Consider the following 16,812-nt stretch of genomic DNA (forward strand, 5'->3'; position numbering starts at 1 on the left):
TTCCTTCACTTTTCCGTGTTCGGAAAATGCTGTGGGGACAAGATCTTGTAAGCATTGCAATCATTTCCTCTTCTTCTTTCTCGTCCACCAGAAAACCTAGAACGGTGTTAGCATCCATGTTGCGAACTTGCGTGCGTGTTCCTCTGACAGAGGTAACTCACTGAGTGGCGTGGCCGCTGCGGTCAGCAGCCTCAACGAAACACACAGGCAGTGATGGTCGGCAGGAACGGCGGGCAGTCGCAGCGAAATAGTACCTTTACTGTTGCTACAATTGTAGGTTATCGAGATTTAAGTGAGTTTGAACGTGGTGTTATAGTTGGCGCACGAGCGATGGGACATAGCATCTCCGATGTATTGATGAAGTGGGAGTTTTCCCGTATGACCGTGAATATCATAAATCCGGTAAAACATTAAATCTCCGACATCGCTGCGGCCAGAAAAAGACCATGCTAGAACGGGACCAACGACGACTGAAGAGAATCATTCAACGTGACAGAAGTGCAGGCCTTCCGCAAACTGCAGCAGATTTCAATGCTGGGCCATCAACAAGTGTAAGCATGCAACCATTCAACGAAACATCATCGACATGGACTTTTGAATCTGAAGGCCTACTCATGTACCCATATGACTCCACGACACAAAGCTTTATGCCTCGCCTGGGCCTGTCAACATCGACATTGGACTGTTGATGGCTGGAAACATGTTGCCTGGTCGGACGAGTCTCTTTTCTAATTATATCGAGCGGATGGACGTGTATGGGTGACAACCTCATGAATCTGTGGCCCCTGCGTGTCAGCAGGGGACTGTTCAAGCTGGTGGAGGCTCTGTAATGGTGTGGGGCGTGTGCAGTTGGAGTGATATGGGACCTCTGATACGTCTAGATACTACTCTGACAGGGGACATATACGTAAGCGTCCTGTTTGATCACCAGCATCCATTCATGTTCATTGTAGATTCTGACGGACTTGGACAATTCCAGCAGGAAAATGTGACAACCCCCCGTCCAGAATCGCTACAGAGTGACTCCAGGAACACTGTTCTGAGTTTAAACACTTCCGCTGGCCACGAAACTCCCCAGGCATGAACATTATTGAGCATATCTGAGATGCCTTGCAACGTGCTGTTCAGAAGAGGCCTGCACCCCACGTACTCTTATGGATTCATGGACAGCCAGGATTCATGGTGTCCATTCCCTCAAGCACTATTTAAGACATTAGTCGACTCCATGCCACATTGTGTTGCGGCACTTCTGCGTACTCGCTGGGGCCCTACATGATATTAGGCAGGTGTACCAGTTTCTTTGGCTCATCAGCGTATGTACTGAGTTTTTTGTGGTGGATCTTGAGAACTCCAAAGTCGTTGAGCATCGTTGGTGAAGAACAAAAACAGCTTCTAACACTTTTAAAAAGTTTTGTTTTAATGTCATTACCGGTCTTGGTCTATCATGCACGTCTTCAGGTGGCAAACGTTTCGAACTACAGTAGTATACTGTGAGCAGCATGTTGTCCTCTCCTGCACCGCATAAGAATGTTAAGCGTTAATATTTTTTTAATAGCATAAACATACTAATTTATCACCATTTGGTGAGATATAAAGTGACAGCTTTAAACTGAGAGCCGACTTTTAAACCTCTGATCGTTTGCTAAATGGGAACTACAGTGAAAATCACAGTCTCCACTCCGATTTAGACATTTGTCGTAGTGTGGTACCAATTTCCAATTCCTTTGTCAATGGCAGGCAGCCGCCTGTACTTTCCGCCAATTCTCTACGCAGGTATGCAGCTTGTTGTCTACGACAAAATGTTGTTTCTATACCCAGCGATTTATGTGAGTGAAGAGATGGAAATCTGAGGGAGCCATGACCAGGTTGTTTGGCGGGTGATCGTTTTCCATCAAAAAACGCTGCACGAGCGTCTTCGCTGCACCTGCAGTGTGCGGCCGAGAATTGTCACGAAGAAGCAAATGCGTGACAGTTTCGTTTTTGTGGGCTGCACGAAATCAGGCGATATCCCTCAGCAGGCGCACTTGTCAAGGCACAATATTGTTCTAGGAATCTTTACGTGCTCACTGTCCGCCCAGAAATAAAAAATGATACGTGATGTGGTAGATAGGCTTACTAGAGACACTGCGCGACGATCTGTGCAAAGCTTCACTGAATTTTCACTGTGCTTTTAATTTCGCGACCAACTGGAGACTGAAAAAAAAAATCCCTCGTAAAATTAATTGAAACTGTTGCATTTACTTACAAAGGTAATTGTACGAAACTCTTCCACTTTAGATGTTATCAAACGCAAGCATGTTAACATGTTTTGCGATCCACACAAAATATAAAAAAATTTAAGTTGACTCTAAATACTCAAATATTCTTATGTAGTGCAAGAGAGGATGGCATGCTGCTTACAAATAATATATTTCTGTAGTTAGAAACACCTCCCGTCTGAATGTGTACATGATAGCATGAAACTGGTAATGAAATAATAAAGTTTTATAAAACCGTTCATGGCTGGTTGCGTCCTTGACTAATCATTTACTGCATTATTCTCTTGCCTTTCGGCACAGGCTTGCGAGACTGGGAGATGTGCTACTGCTTGCGCCTCGAGAAACCATGCCAGATTTCACAGCTACGTTTCGGAGTATTAAGGATCATGAAACTAAGATTTTAGAAAATGGCAAGGAATTATAAACATAAAGAGTGTCTCATAAAGAGTCAACTTTTAAGTGCATAATAACGCACAAATTTATTGAACAAATTACGCAATTTACATGCCATTGCAGTGTATGTTACCTGGTGATTATGTATGGAATGTGATAGTATTCAGATTCCTTCCACGACACTGCAGGTACACTCTCGTTCTTTTGCTGGAGTTTTCCATAATTTTTCGCTACACTCCCACCTCTAGTTCTGAAAACGACGCACTGTATCTCGGCCTTGAGCTCTGGAAATGATCGTGGTTTGTTGACATACACACGACATTTCAAATACTCCAACAGAAAGAAAACACATGGTATCAAATCATAGAATCTCGGTGGTCAATTCACGTCCCGGTTGCGAGAAATCACCCGGTCAAGGAACCTCTCTCGTAACAAGTCCTTCGTTGCAATAGATGTGTGACAGGTTGCACCATCTTGTTGAAACTAAATCTCTTCAGCATTCACGCAATCCAGTCCAGACCACAATAATCTTAATGTATGGCGGTAGCGTTTACCGTCCGCTGTTAATGCAGTTCTGGTGTTATGATCGAAGGCTCTCAGCCCAAATACCACCCTACACAGCCACTCATTGTGGATGTAAGAGCTTCTGCATAATTACTGGTGGGTTTTCTGTGTTCCAAATCCCGCAGTTTTGTTTGCTCACGAAACCATTCAGCTGAAGGTGCGCCTCATAACAGAACATTTTTCTCTTGATGAAATTTTTGTTCGCTCTGTGTTGCACAAGCGACCAATAGCCAAATGCTCGTCGCTTTTCGTGATTGTTTGGTTTCAGTTCTTGTGTCATTGGATTTTGTAAACCCAAAGATGCATACCTTCTTTCAGAATTCGTTGTATGCTGATTCTGAAAATATCCAGTTGTTGTCAACGGCGACGAATAGTTTTCACAGGACTTAACAGCATTATCTCTCACAACGGCGATGTTTTCCGCAGAATGACAAACACGAGGACAGCCTGAAGCTTTAAAGTTCATAACCGAACCGGTTTCCTCAAATGTGGCAATCAGTGTTATCACAGCTGACTTCTTCGTTGCTCTACATTGATAAAACATTCCATGGAGTTTGCGAACTGTCCTTGTACAACATTCATCAAATTTGTAATAAGTTTACGCCATGGCAACATTCCCCTGCGGCGTGGATCGCTCCTTTACTAACCAAAAGGAAAACAGATGAAAACGTTCAGAACTGACAACTTACAAGAACAGAAAGGACAGGCGTTTCAAAACTTGCTTTCGCTATTGAACTCCCTTTAGTTTCGTAGGGATGAAAATATTATCACCTGGTAGAAAAATATGGAGGACACTAGCAAATAAATTGAAAGTGGCGGCCTAAAAAAATGCTCTACAATACGATAAGACGTCTAAGAGTCTGTGTAGTGCCGTTTCACGGAACGTATCGCTTTTATGACTAATGACCTTATTTTTTGGATGCTGCATTATCTTCTTTAAATGATCTGCTGCTCTTTGTATTCACGTGGCGAGATGGAAACATGCACTATGTGATCAGATGTATCCGGACACCTGGCTCCAAATGACTTACAAGTTCCCAGCGCCCTCCATCGGTAATGCTGGAATTCAGTATGGTGTTGGCCCACCGTCAGCCTTGATGACAGCTTCCACTCTCGCAGGCATACGTTCAATCAGCTGCTAGAAAGTTTCTTGGGGAATGGCAGCCCATTCCTCACGGAGTGCTGTACCGAGGAGAGGTATCGATGTCGGTCGGTGCACGAAGTCGGCATTCCAAATCATCCCAAAGGTATTCAGTAGGATTCAGGTCAGGACTCTGCGCAGGCCAGTCCATTACAGTGATGTTGTCGTGTAACCATTCCGCCACAGGCCGTGCATTATGACATCGTGGTGAAAGATACAATCGCCATCCCCGAATTCAAAAATGGTTCAAATGTCTCTGAGCACTATGGGACTCAACATCTTAGGTCATAAGTCCCCTAGGACTTAGAACTACTTAAACCTAACTAACCTAAGGACATCACACACACCCATGCCCGAGGCAGGATTCGAACCTGCGACCGTAGCAGTCCCGCGGTTCCGGACTGCAGCGCCAGACATCCCCGAATTGGTCTTCAATAGTGTGAAGCAAGAAGGTGCGTAAAACATCAATGTAGACCTGTGCTGTGATAGTGCCACGCAAAACAAAAAGGGGTGCAAGCCCCTCCCCGACCACACGATGACACCACCCCCTCGTAATTTTACTGTTGGCACACGCTGGCAGATGACGTTCACCGGGCATTCGCCGTACCCACACCCCGCCATCGGATTACCACATTGTGTACCGTGATTCGTCACTCCACACAACGTTTTTTCACTGTTCAGTCATCCAATTGTTACGCTCCTTGCACCAAGCGAGGCGTCGTTTGCCATTTACCGACGTGATGTGCGGCTTATGAGCAGCCCCTCGATCTTGAAATCCTAGTTTTCTCACCTGCCGCCTAAGTGTCATAATACTTGCAGTGGATCCTGGTGCAGTTTGGAATTCCTGTGTGATGCTCTTGATAGATGTCTGCCTCCAATGTTAGGCGCGTAATGGGGCCCCTTAGGGATATGGCGGCTAAGGAGGGGAAGAAATCCAACGTGCACTCCGGGTGCATACCGGGTGGAGTGCCAGCCGGAGTGGCCGAGCGGTTCTAGGCGCTACAGTCTGTAACCGCGCGACCGCTACGGTCGCAGGTTCGAATCCTGCCTCGGGCATGGATGTGTGTGATGTCCTTAGGTTAGTTAGGTTTAAGTAGTTCTAAGTTCTAGGGGACTGATGACCTCAGAAGTTAAGTCCCATAGTGCTCAGAGCCATTTTTTTGAACCGGGTGGAGTCATTCCTGATGTGGAAAGGGTCCTTCCGGATGCCATGAAGAGCACAGGGTGTAGCCAGCTGCAGGTGGTGGCACATGTCGGCACTAATGACGTGTGTCGCTTTGGATCTGAGGAAATTCTCTCTGGATTCCAGCGGCTATGTGATTTGGTGAAGGCTGCCGGTCTTGCTTACGAGATGAAGGCAGAGCTCACCATTTGCAGCATCGTTGACAGAACCGACTGCGGACCTTTGGTGCAGAGCCGGGTGGAGGGTCTGAATCAGAGGCTCAGACGGTTTTGCGACCGTGTTGGCTGCAGATTCCTTGAGTTGCGCCATATGGTGGTGGGGTTTCGGGTTCCGCTGAATAGGTCAGGAGTTCACTACACTCAGCTGGCGGCTACACGGGTAGCGGAGGCTGTGTGGCGTGGACTGGGCGGTTTTTTAGGTTAGAAGGCCTCGGGAAAGTACGGGGTGGGCTGCAATCTCAAAGGGTGCATGGCAAATACAGGACGTGCTTGGATCAAGGAACAATCGGAATTGTAGTTGTAAATTGTTTGTAGTTGTGCTGGGAAAGTCCCTGAGCTTCAAGCGCTAATAGAAAGCACAGAAGCTGAAATCGTTATAGGTACAGAAAGCTGGCTAAAGCCTGAAATAAGTTCTGCAGAAATTTTTACGAAGTCTCAGACGGTGTTCAGGAAAGATAGATTGGGCAGAATTGGTGGTGGAGTGTTTGTATCTGTCGGTAGTGGTTTATCTTGTAGTGAAGTCGAAGTAGATACTTCGTAAGAATTGGTATGGGTGGAGGTTTTACTTAACAGCCGAACTAAGTTAATAATTGGCTCCTTCTACAGACCCTCAGACTCCGATGATATAGTTACTGAACAGTTCAGAGAAAATTTGGGTCTCGTAACAAATAAATACCCCACTCATACGGTTATAGTTGGTGGGGACTTCAACCTTCCCTCGATATGTTGGCAAAAATACTTGTTCAAAACCGGTGGTAGGCAGAAAACATCTTCCGAGATTGTCCTAAATGATTTCTCCGAAAATTATTTCGAGCAGTTAGTCCACGAACCCACGCGAATTGTAAATGGTTGCGAAAACACACTTGACCTCTTAGCCACAAACAGTCCAGAGCTAATAGAGAGCATCATGACTGATACAGGGATTAGTAATCACAAGGTCGTTGTAGCTAGGCTCAATACCGTTTCTTCCAAATCCACCAGAAACAAACGCAAAATAATTTTATTTAAAAAAGCAGATAGTGTGTCACTAGAAGCCTTCCTAAGAGACAATCTCCATTCCTTCCGAACTGACTATGCAAATGTAGACGAGATGTGGCTCAAATTCGAAGATATAGTAACAACAGCAATTGAGAGATTCGTACCTCATAAATTGGTAAGAGATGGAACTGATCCCCCATGGTACGCAAAACAGGTCCGAACGCTGTTGCAGAGGCAACGGAAAAAGCATGCGAAGTTCAGAAGAAAGCGAAATCCCGAAGATTGGCTAAAATTTACAGACGCGCGAAATTTGGCACGGACTTCAATGCGAGATGCCTTTAATAGGTTCCACAACGAAACATTGTCTCGAAATTTGGTAGTAAATCCGAAGAAATTCTGGTCGTATGTAAAGTACACAAGCGGCAAGACGCAGTCAATACCTTCGCTGCTGGTACTGTTACCGACGACTGTGCCGCTAAAGCGGAGTTATTGAACGCAGTTTTCCTAAATTCCTTCACCAGGGAAGACGAATGGAATATTCCAGAATTTGAAACACGAACAGCTGCTAGCATGAGTTTCTTAGAAGTAGATACCTTAGGGGTTGCGAAGCAACTCAAATCGCTTGATACGGGCAAGTCTTCAGGTCCAGATTGTATACCGATCAGGTTCCTTTCAGATTACGCTGATACAATAGCTCCCTACTTAGCAATCATACACAACCGCTCGCTCACCGATAGATCTGTACCTACAGATTGGAAAATTGCGCAGGTCGCACCAGCGTTTAAGAAGGGTAGTAGGAGTAATCCATCGAACTACAGACCTATATCATTGACGTCGGTTTGCAGCAGGGTTTTGGAGCATATACTGTACTCAAACATTATGAATCACCTCGAAGGGAACGATCTATTGATACGTAATCAGCATGGTTTCAGAAAACATCGTTCTTGTGCAACGCAGCTAGCTCTTTGGATCAAATGGCTCTGAGCACTATGGGACTCCACTGCTGCGGTCGTAAGTCCCCCAGAACTTAGAACTACTTAAACCTAACTAACCTAAAGACATCACACACATCCATGCCCGAGGCCGGATTCGAACCTGCGACCGTAGCGATCGCGCGGTTCCAGACTGTAGCACCCAGAACAGATCGGCCACTCCGGCCGGCAGCTAGCTCTTTATTCGCACGAAGTAATGGCCGCTATCGACAGGGGATATCAAGTTGATTCCGTATTTCTAGATTTCCGGAAAGTTTTTGACACCGTTCCTCACAAGCGACTTCCAATCAAGCTGCGGGCGTATGGGGTATCGTCTCAGTTGTGCGACTGGATTCCTGATTTCCTGTCAGGAAGGGCGCAGTTCGTAGTAATAGACGGCAAATCATCGAGTAAAACTGAAGTGATATCAGGTGTTACCCAGGGTAGCGTCCTGGGACCTCTGCTGTTCCTGATCTATATAAATGACCTGGGTGACAATCTGAGCAGTTCTCTTAGGTTGTTCGCAGATGATGCTCTAATTTACTGTCTAGCAAGGTCATCCGAAGACCAGTATCAGTTGCAAAGCGATTTAGAAAAGATTGCTGTATGGTGTGGCAGGTGGCAGTTGACGCTAAATAACGAAAAGTGTGAGGTGATCCACATGAGTTCCAAAAGAAATCCGTTGGAATTCGATTACTCGATAAATAGTACAATTCTCAAGGCTGTCAATTCAACTAAGTACCTGGGTGTTAAAATTACGAATAACTTAGACTACATAGATAATATTGTGGGGAAGGCGAGCCAAAGGTTGCGTTTCATTGGCAGGACACTTAGAAGATGCAACAAGTCTACTAAAGAGACAGCTTACACTACACTCGTTCGTCCTCTGTTAGAATATTGCTGCGCGGTGTGGGATCTTTATCAGGTGGGATTGACGGAGGACATCGAAAGGATGCAAAAAAGGGCAGCTCGTTTTGTATTATCACGTAATAGGGGAGAGAGTGTGGCAGATATGATACGCGAGTTGGGATGGAAGGCATTAAAGCAAAGACGTTTTTCGTCGCGGCGAGATCTATTTACGAAATTTCAGTCACCAACTTTCTCTTCTGAATGCGAAAATATTTTGTTGAGCCCAACCTACATAGGTAGGAATGATCATCAAAATAAAATAAGAGAAATCAGAGCTCGAACAGAAAGGTTTAGGTGTTCGTTTTTGCCGCGCGCTGTTCGGGAGTGAAATGATAGGGAGATAGTATGATTGTGGTTCGATGAACCCTCTGCCAAGCACTTAAATGTGAATTGCAGAGTAATCATGTAGATGTAGATGTAGATTACACATTACACCCTCTTCAACTGTCGGCAGTCTCCGTCTGTCAACTGACGAGGTCTGCCTGTACGCATTTGTGCTGTATGTGTCCCTTCACGTTTCTACTTCCCTATCATATCGGAAACAGTGTACATAGGGATGTTCAGGAGTGTGTAAATCACGCATACAGACGTATGACACAAGTGACACCCGATCACCTGACCACGTTCGAAGTCCGTGATGTCCGCGGAGCGCCCCATTCTTCTCTTTCACGGTGTCTAATGACTACTGAAGTCGCTGATATTGATTTCCTGGCAGTAGGTGGCAGCACAATGCACCTAATATGAAAAAGTATGTTTTTGGGGTGTCCGAATACTTTTGATCACATTGTGTATTTAGAGAGATGACTGAACCAGTCCCAGTGAATTCATACAAGCACAGATTGTATATTTTTTACGTAAAACAAACCAAAGACGCTTCAGTTCTCAAAGACCACTAATATTTACCTTCTTCATACTTGTCAGGCCCAAGCTAGGATTCCTGCCCCCTCCTCCCATCCTATGGCACCGTAGTTGCTGGTTTGTCCAAAAGGGAGGGAGAAAACGTACTTCACTGCACTCTAGCTCCTGCTGACGCGAACATATGATAACGAAGCCAGATTTCTGTTCATTGCTGTTTCATAGACTGACTACTTTTGTTCTTGTCCTTCTTTTGCCTTTCCACCATTTTTACTACGGTGCTGGCATTGTTATATGGATGTTGGCACTGTTGGTAGCAGTTGGTGGTCGGATGCCCTTCATGAGGCCACCACTTCATTTGGACTGAATCTATCTGCGTTCAGAGCAATTCGTGACGGCTTCGGTACATTATTCCGATGATTTTTCCACAGAATTTGCGAACAGTGTCTGCACAACACTCACTATATTTATAATAAGTTTTCGCTACGGAAACATCCTGTTCCATCGTGAAGCGCTGCATTACTTAAAGAAAAAGAAACCAGATGAAAATCGTGCAGTGTTCAATGCAGCCAACTTACTAGAACAGAAATGATAGGTATTTTAGAAGTTGATTTCTTCACAGAACACCCTTTAACTACATAGCGATGGAAATATTAGCGCGCGATGGGAAATTTTTGAATCCAAAAGTTGCGTTCTTCATGGGATACTGTCTACAAGCTACGTTCAACACAGAACACCCTTCCATTTGGCCTACCGACGTGGATGGTCTTGCTGCCTGCCCGGTCATATTCAAGCCAGTCAAACGCAGACATTCAGAGGCTGACGGTACTTGCTGCCAAAACAAATCCGACATGATTCGTGAGTGTGAGTCCACAGATACACCAGCAAATCGCGTGAAGTTGAGTAACGAAAGACAGAAGGCGAAAAATTCTGAAAAGAACAATTTTTCCCTCTTTTACGTGCCCGCATAGCCATAGTCTGGAGACCTGCTTTCATAATGGTACCGGTTAGTGAAAGACTTCGATTTCACATTTTGTAAATCATGACATCGCTACACTATTTGAATTAAATGCATGGCACATATGCACTGATGTAACGCTCTTGACCGTCCTGGAATGTGGGATGTTAATTGTTCAGTACAAAACTGTCACACATTTAAGGCAATGATTGTCTGTGATACTTCTAATTCACAGATTTACAACTACCGAGCGCGATGGAAAGTACTGTGTCTTTAGTAGTTGCTTTAAATGTTTCTTTTGTGTGTGTGTCTTGCTATCGACTAGTAATTATGCCGTATTTTTGGTGCAGCTTCGGCGCAGTCCTGCAGTCGAAGCGGATGAGGACCTTCACAGCCCTTATCGAACTGCAGAAAAGCATTCGGGGAGCAGATTCTGTCGACAATTTCCACCACAATGTAAACATGGCTGCATTATATCTGTCCATAATCAATATCCAGTTCCCACACGGAAGTTACCTCCCTACACTACACACCGTAACCATAACAGTAGTTTGCTGTTTGTCTGTGGGCTAGGAAGACCAGTAACAATTTATTCAGTCTACATTCAGGTTTTCTGTAAGAGAAAAACCATGAAGAATTTCACTATCGAAAAAAGTCCTCGAGGAACTGGCAGCTTCTAAAAGTGTTTCAGGCGCAACACAGCATGACTGTAGTCATTAGAGTGCTGTAGAATTCTGCAGCCCAGTCGGCATGGCTGCCCAACAACATTTCAAACTGTCAAAGCGTCACTCTTGCGGACCAGTTTGAGCGCGGTTTTGGAAAGTTTCCCACATTCACATAATCGAATTTTTGCCCTGGGTTACATGTTCACCAAACAGACCTAAACATGTAGCTTTCAAAAGGCATTTGTTCAACTTGTTATGCCAGTCAACATTGGACAACTGAAGGCACGATAATAATGCAGTAAATTATTGGTGGTGGTTGCAACCAGCCATGCCAGTTTTTGACAAAGTAGGGATTATCCGTAAATAGTTTTATAGCACTTTCTTGTGACATTACCAGTTTCACTCCATCACACTGTAACGCTGGAAATGCATATCCTCCTATTTCCATCTATTGTACTATAATTTTTTTCCTTGTTTTGTTACCTCAAGATATGACATTTCTGTCTCTTTATATATTGTAATTGTTTCACTGTTTGTATATATATATATATATATATATGCATTTATGTCGATGTATAATTGGTTGTTTTGTAAATATTATTTGTATTTTTACGCTGGGTCTTGCCTAGGGAAAACTATGCTATCGAACGAATACGTCGATAGGTCGTGTGGAGAACCAGATTGTTTAGGATCTTTGGTAGTGTTAACTCTGTCGCGTGGAGCGCGGGCAGAGGGAGTCTGGCTGGAGTAGCGAGTGGAGCAGATGTGTTGTGTGAAGCTCCCGCGAGTTGCCGCGCTTTCGGGGTTTGGCAGAACGTAATTGCGCTCGACTTGCGATGATAGTTTCTGACACGGTGTCGCGGACGGGAAGCATTAGCTGGCGCACATCAAGAGCCCGTTTCGTCTGGTGACCGTGTCGAGAAGATGGCGCGCCAACATCCAGCTTCTGCAACAGCGACGGCCGACAATGAGTGACTGTCGCCACCTCCTCGATCGACGGCTTCAAACCTTCAATCAACCAACAAGGAAGACAGGAAGCACGTAAAGTTTTAGAACTGTATGGCAGACCTCAGCTTTTCAAACTTTTAGAATTGTTGCATCACAAAATTACAGCTACTTAGCATGAACCTTTGTTGCTCATTGTCCCAATTGCATTACCAAGCAGGGTCCCTTCCTTTTCCGGAATGAACCCGAGTGTCGTTCAAATTCAGACGCCAGCATTAAAGTACAATCATTCCATTTCACTACTTTAATTTCAAAGTTCAGGTAAAGTATTCATAGCTGGCTACAATTCTTAGATTACACAAGCACAAATTAAGAGTGCGAGTTTTGTTACCATATTTTAGCTTACCTGTGACTGCAGCTCAGCTTGGTACGTACTAAATTTTACTATTGTTAATTGTTCAGAATCATTTAATTCAAGTTCAAAGTTAAATTTCTTATTTCTAAATTGCGTAGATTCAAGTAGCTTTTGAAATGATTGTTGTGGTAGTCCAAGACTAACCATATTTTACTGAATTTCTATGTGCTTCAGAAAGAAAGCTCGCTATTAATTTCAGTCACCAAATTAACTTTCGATTTTCCGGTTTTATTAATTCTTTTGCTAAATTAAGTCAGAGTGTAGCGAAATTTATTACTTCTGACAAACTTTCAGTTTTCACACTAAACGTGTCAACCTTCAGTTGCCATGCTTCTAGTGCTAATTATATGTGTAATAACCTTTCTTCTTCAGTTACTATAGTAATTGTCCTTAGGACTGGCGACCGTGATTTCCCCCAAATCTCAAATACCTAATTACCGCTAGTTAATTGTTAACGTAACGGCTGCACATTTACTTTCTTTATTAACTTTACCCCTTTTCAAAATTATTTTCCAGCAGCTTCATTTGCATTTTTCCTTTCATTTAGATGTAACCCTTTCCTCCCTCTTTAGCGACAGTTTAACTTTGGTGACGATTGCTTTTCCCAAATTTCCATTAGGTACACGCGGTTTAATTTTTCACTGTCATTAAGGTCGATAAGTGAGGGGGAGGTTACAACACCCGTCTTCAGTTGGGAAACGTTTCTAACTACAGTAATATATTCATAAGCACAATAGCGTCCCCTACTGAACTACATAAGAATATTTATGTATTTAGTACCAATTTATATTTGTGTGCATGGCTAAAACATGCTAACGTGCCTGCATTTGATAAGATGTGAAGTGAAAGAGTTTCATACACTTAACTTTGTAAGTGGATACAACTGCTTCACTTACATTCATAACTACGAAGGCTTCTTTTTTTCTGTCTACAATCGGTCGCGAAATTAAGACCACAGTGAAGCTTTGCGTAGTTGGGTCGCGCAGTGTATCCTGTATGACCGTATATCACGTCACGTCGCGCTTTTTAAATTCTCAGTATACATTGAGCACGTAAAGATGCCTAGAACAATAGTGTTTCCTGACAAGTGTGAAGTGTCTGCTGAAGGGTCTCGCCTGATTTTGTCCATCCTACAAAACGTAACTTATGCGTTTCGTTCTTCTCTCGGCCGCACAATGTAGTTGCAATGAAGATTCTCCTGCAGCGTTCGATCACCCACCATACAAACCCGGAGTTGGCGCCCCCTGATTTTCGTCTCTTCGTCTCGTGAACCGCTGACTACGAAGACAGCTTTTTGCCATAAGCAACAAGCTGCAGACCAGCGTGGAAATTCTTCACGCGGAAAGCCTGTTATGACGAAGGAATTGGAAATTGGTATCACACCTCGACAAATGTCTAAGTCGGAACGGAAACTATGTAGAGAAATGGCTGCAAGTTGCAGCTAAATGTTGTAAATAAAACATCTGTGATTTTCACTACGGTTTCCATTTCGCGATCGATCGGAAGTTGAAATAAAAAAAAAAAAATAGCCCTCGTATATACTGGGTGAGTCAAGAGGAATGGTACACGCTTTGAGGGGTGATAGCATTACTCATTCTGAACAAAAAAACTTCATATGGACATGTATCCTTTGTCTGAGACGGAACACATTTAATGGACATTATTATTATTATTCTGTATTATTCAAACATTTTCATTGTTTACAAGGAACCACAGTAGTGTACAGGCGGTTGAGACGAACAATTTGATACATGTATAACTCCATCACTTTACGGTATATCTTACCAATTGGAGGCACAATAGCATGTTTTTGCTATCCACACAAAATATAAACTGGCGCTAAACATTCTTAATCAGTGCAGCACACATGTTGTTTACGAATATATTACTGCAGTTCGATGCTATCAGTCGGGAATGTACCTCAAATTGGCCTACAGAAATTAAGGTACAGCGCAAGCTCATCGCCCGAGATTTTCAATATTCTCGCGCTCTCCTCATGTCAACTACTAGTTCTGGAGAAAAAAAGAATAGGACCTTTTTGGTAGAAAAATTAATGTAGATTAATTTTTTACTGTGACACGTTTTCGTTGGAGGGTGTGCTTTTCGAGTTATCCACGAAAAACGAACAAAAGTGCTATTAAATTTGGTGTCTCTCGGAAATCATTCGCAGTATGGCGTACGTCCATATCAAGTTCTTTGATCAGAATCACTATTATTATCACCCCTCCCCCCAAAAGCATGTAGCTCTTATCCTGACAAAATATGTATAACTCTGTCACTTTATACTACTGCAACTTACAGCTTTCTGAATCTGTTTACTGTATTCATCTCTTTGTCTCCCTCTACTATTTTTAACCTCACACTTCCCACCCGTACTACATTGGTGATCCTTTGATGTCTCAGAACTTGTCCTATCAACAGATTCCTTCTTTTGGTCAAGTTGTGCCGCAAATTTCTTGTCTCCCCAATTCTCTTCAGTACTTCCTCATTAGTTTACGTGATCTTCCAGTCTGATCTTCAACATTCTTCGGTTGCACCACATTTCGAAAGCTTCTGTTCTCTTTTATTCAAACTGTTTGTCGTCTACGGTTCACTTCTGTACAGGGCTACACTCCAGACAAATACCTTCAGAAGATTTCCTAATACTTAAATCTATATTCAATGTTAACAAATTTCTCTTCTTCAGAAACGTTTTTCCTGCCATTGCCAGCCTACGTTTTACATCCACTCTATTTCGGCAATCATCTGTTTTTTGCTGCACCGATAGCAAACCTCATCTACTACCTTAATACCTTGCTAGCTAAACCCTTAGCATCACCTTATTTAATTCAACTACATTCCAGTCTCCATGTTTTGCATTTGTTGATGTTCATCTTACATCCTCCTTTCAAGACCCCTGTCCGTTGCATTCAGCTGCTATTTTGTTTCTGACACAATTAGAATGTCATTGGCAAACCTAAAAGTTCTTATTTATTCTCCCTGAACTTCAATTCCTACATCAAATTTTTGTTTGGTCTCCTTTACTGCTTGTTCAGTGAACATACTGAAAACATCTGGATGGGTTACAACCCTGCCTCACTCCATTTCCAACCACTGCCTCCCTTTTATGCCCCTCGACTCATAACTGCTGTCTGGTTTCTGTACAAGTTGTAAGTAGCCTTTCGCTCCCTGTATTTTACCCTTGCTACCTACAGAATTTAAAAAAGGGTATTCCAGTCAGCATAAAAAAAAATGGTTCAAATGGCTCTGAGCACTATGGGACTTAATTGCTGTGGTCATCAGTCCCCTAGAACTTAGAACTACTTAAACCTAACTAACCTAAGGAGATCACACACATCCATGCCCGATGCAGGATTCGAACGTGCGACCGCAGCGGTCGCGCGGTTCCAGACTGTAGCGCCTAGAACCGCTCGGCCACTACGGCCGGCCAGTCAGCATCATCAAAAGCTTCACCTAAGTCTTCAAAGGCTATAAATGTGGGTTTGCCTTTCCTTAAGCTATCTTTTAAGATAAGTCGTAGGGTCAGTATTGCCTTGTGTGTTCCTACGTTTCTCCGGATTCGAAACTGATCTTCCCCTAGATCTCATTCTACCAGTTTTTCTAGTCCTCTGTAAAGAATTCGTGTTAGTATTTTGCAACCATGACTTATTAAACTGATATTTCGGTAATTTTCACACCTGTCAGCACATACTTTCTTTGGAATTATTACATTCTTCTTGAGGCATGAGGGTATTTCATCTGTCTCATACATCTTGCACACCAGATGCATGAGTTTTGTCATGACTGGCCTCCAAAGGCTATGAGTAGTTCTGACGGAATATCATCTATTCTCAGGGCCTCGTTTCGACTTAGGTCTTTCGGTATTCTGAAGAAGCCTTTGTTTAAAGCTCATCTCCTGGTTCCTCACGTTGAGAAGTTGGCACTTTTGCTGGTTACTTTTATTGATATACAGTGCGAGTTTGCCAACTGTTTATTTTTCTGTTTTCAATTTTGTTATTTTTGTGCCAAACTAATAATTTCTGGTATATTAACATCATTTTTATTGTGAGTAACGCATTGGATACCTCGGATATACTCATAAGAAGAATATAATTTAAGACACTTGAATCAAAAAGGTTACGTTAATAGTGATTTATTGTACATTGCATACACTAATGAAATACGCTTACCATTTATACATGAAAGCAATCTGATTTAAAAAATATTGGGTGAATAACTACGAATTGTTTGATATATAATAAGTTTTGTGCAATACATTTAGTTTTTGTGGCAGGATACTTTCTCAAACTTTTTGCGAATCAGCTGCGTCAAAAACGACAACTTAATACGAGGGGCATTTGAAAAGTCTGTGCAAAGTCC

This window comes from Schistocerca cancellata, chromosome 1 (assembly GCF_023864275.1).
Source record: "Schistocerca cancellata isolate TAMUIC-IGC-003103 chromosome 1, iqSchCanc2.1, whole genome shotgun sequence".
Classification (NCBI taxonomy): domain Eukaryota; kingdom Metazoa; phylum Arthropoda; class Insecta; order Orthoptera; family Acrididae; genus Schistocerca; species Schistocerca cancellata.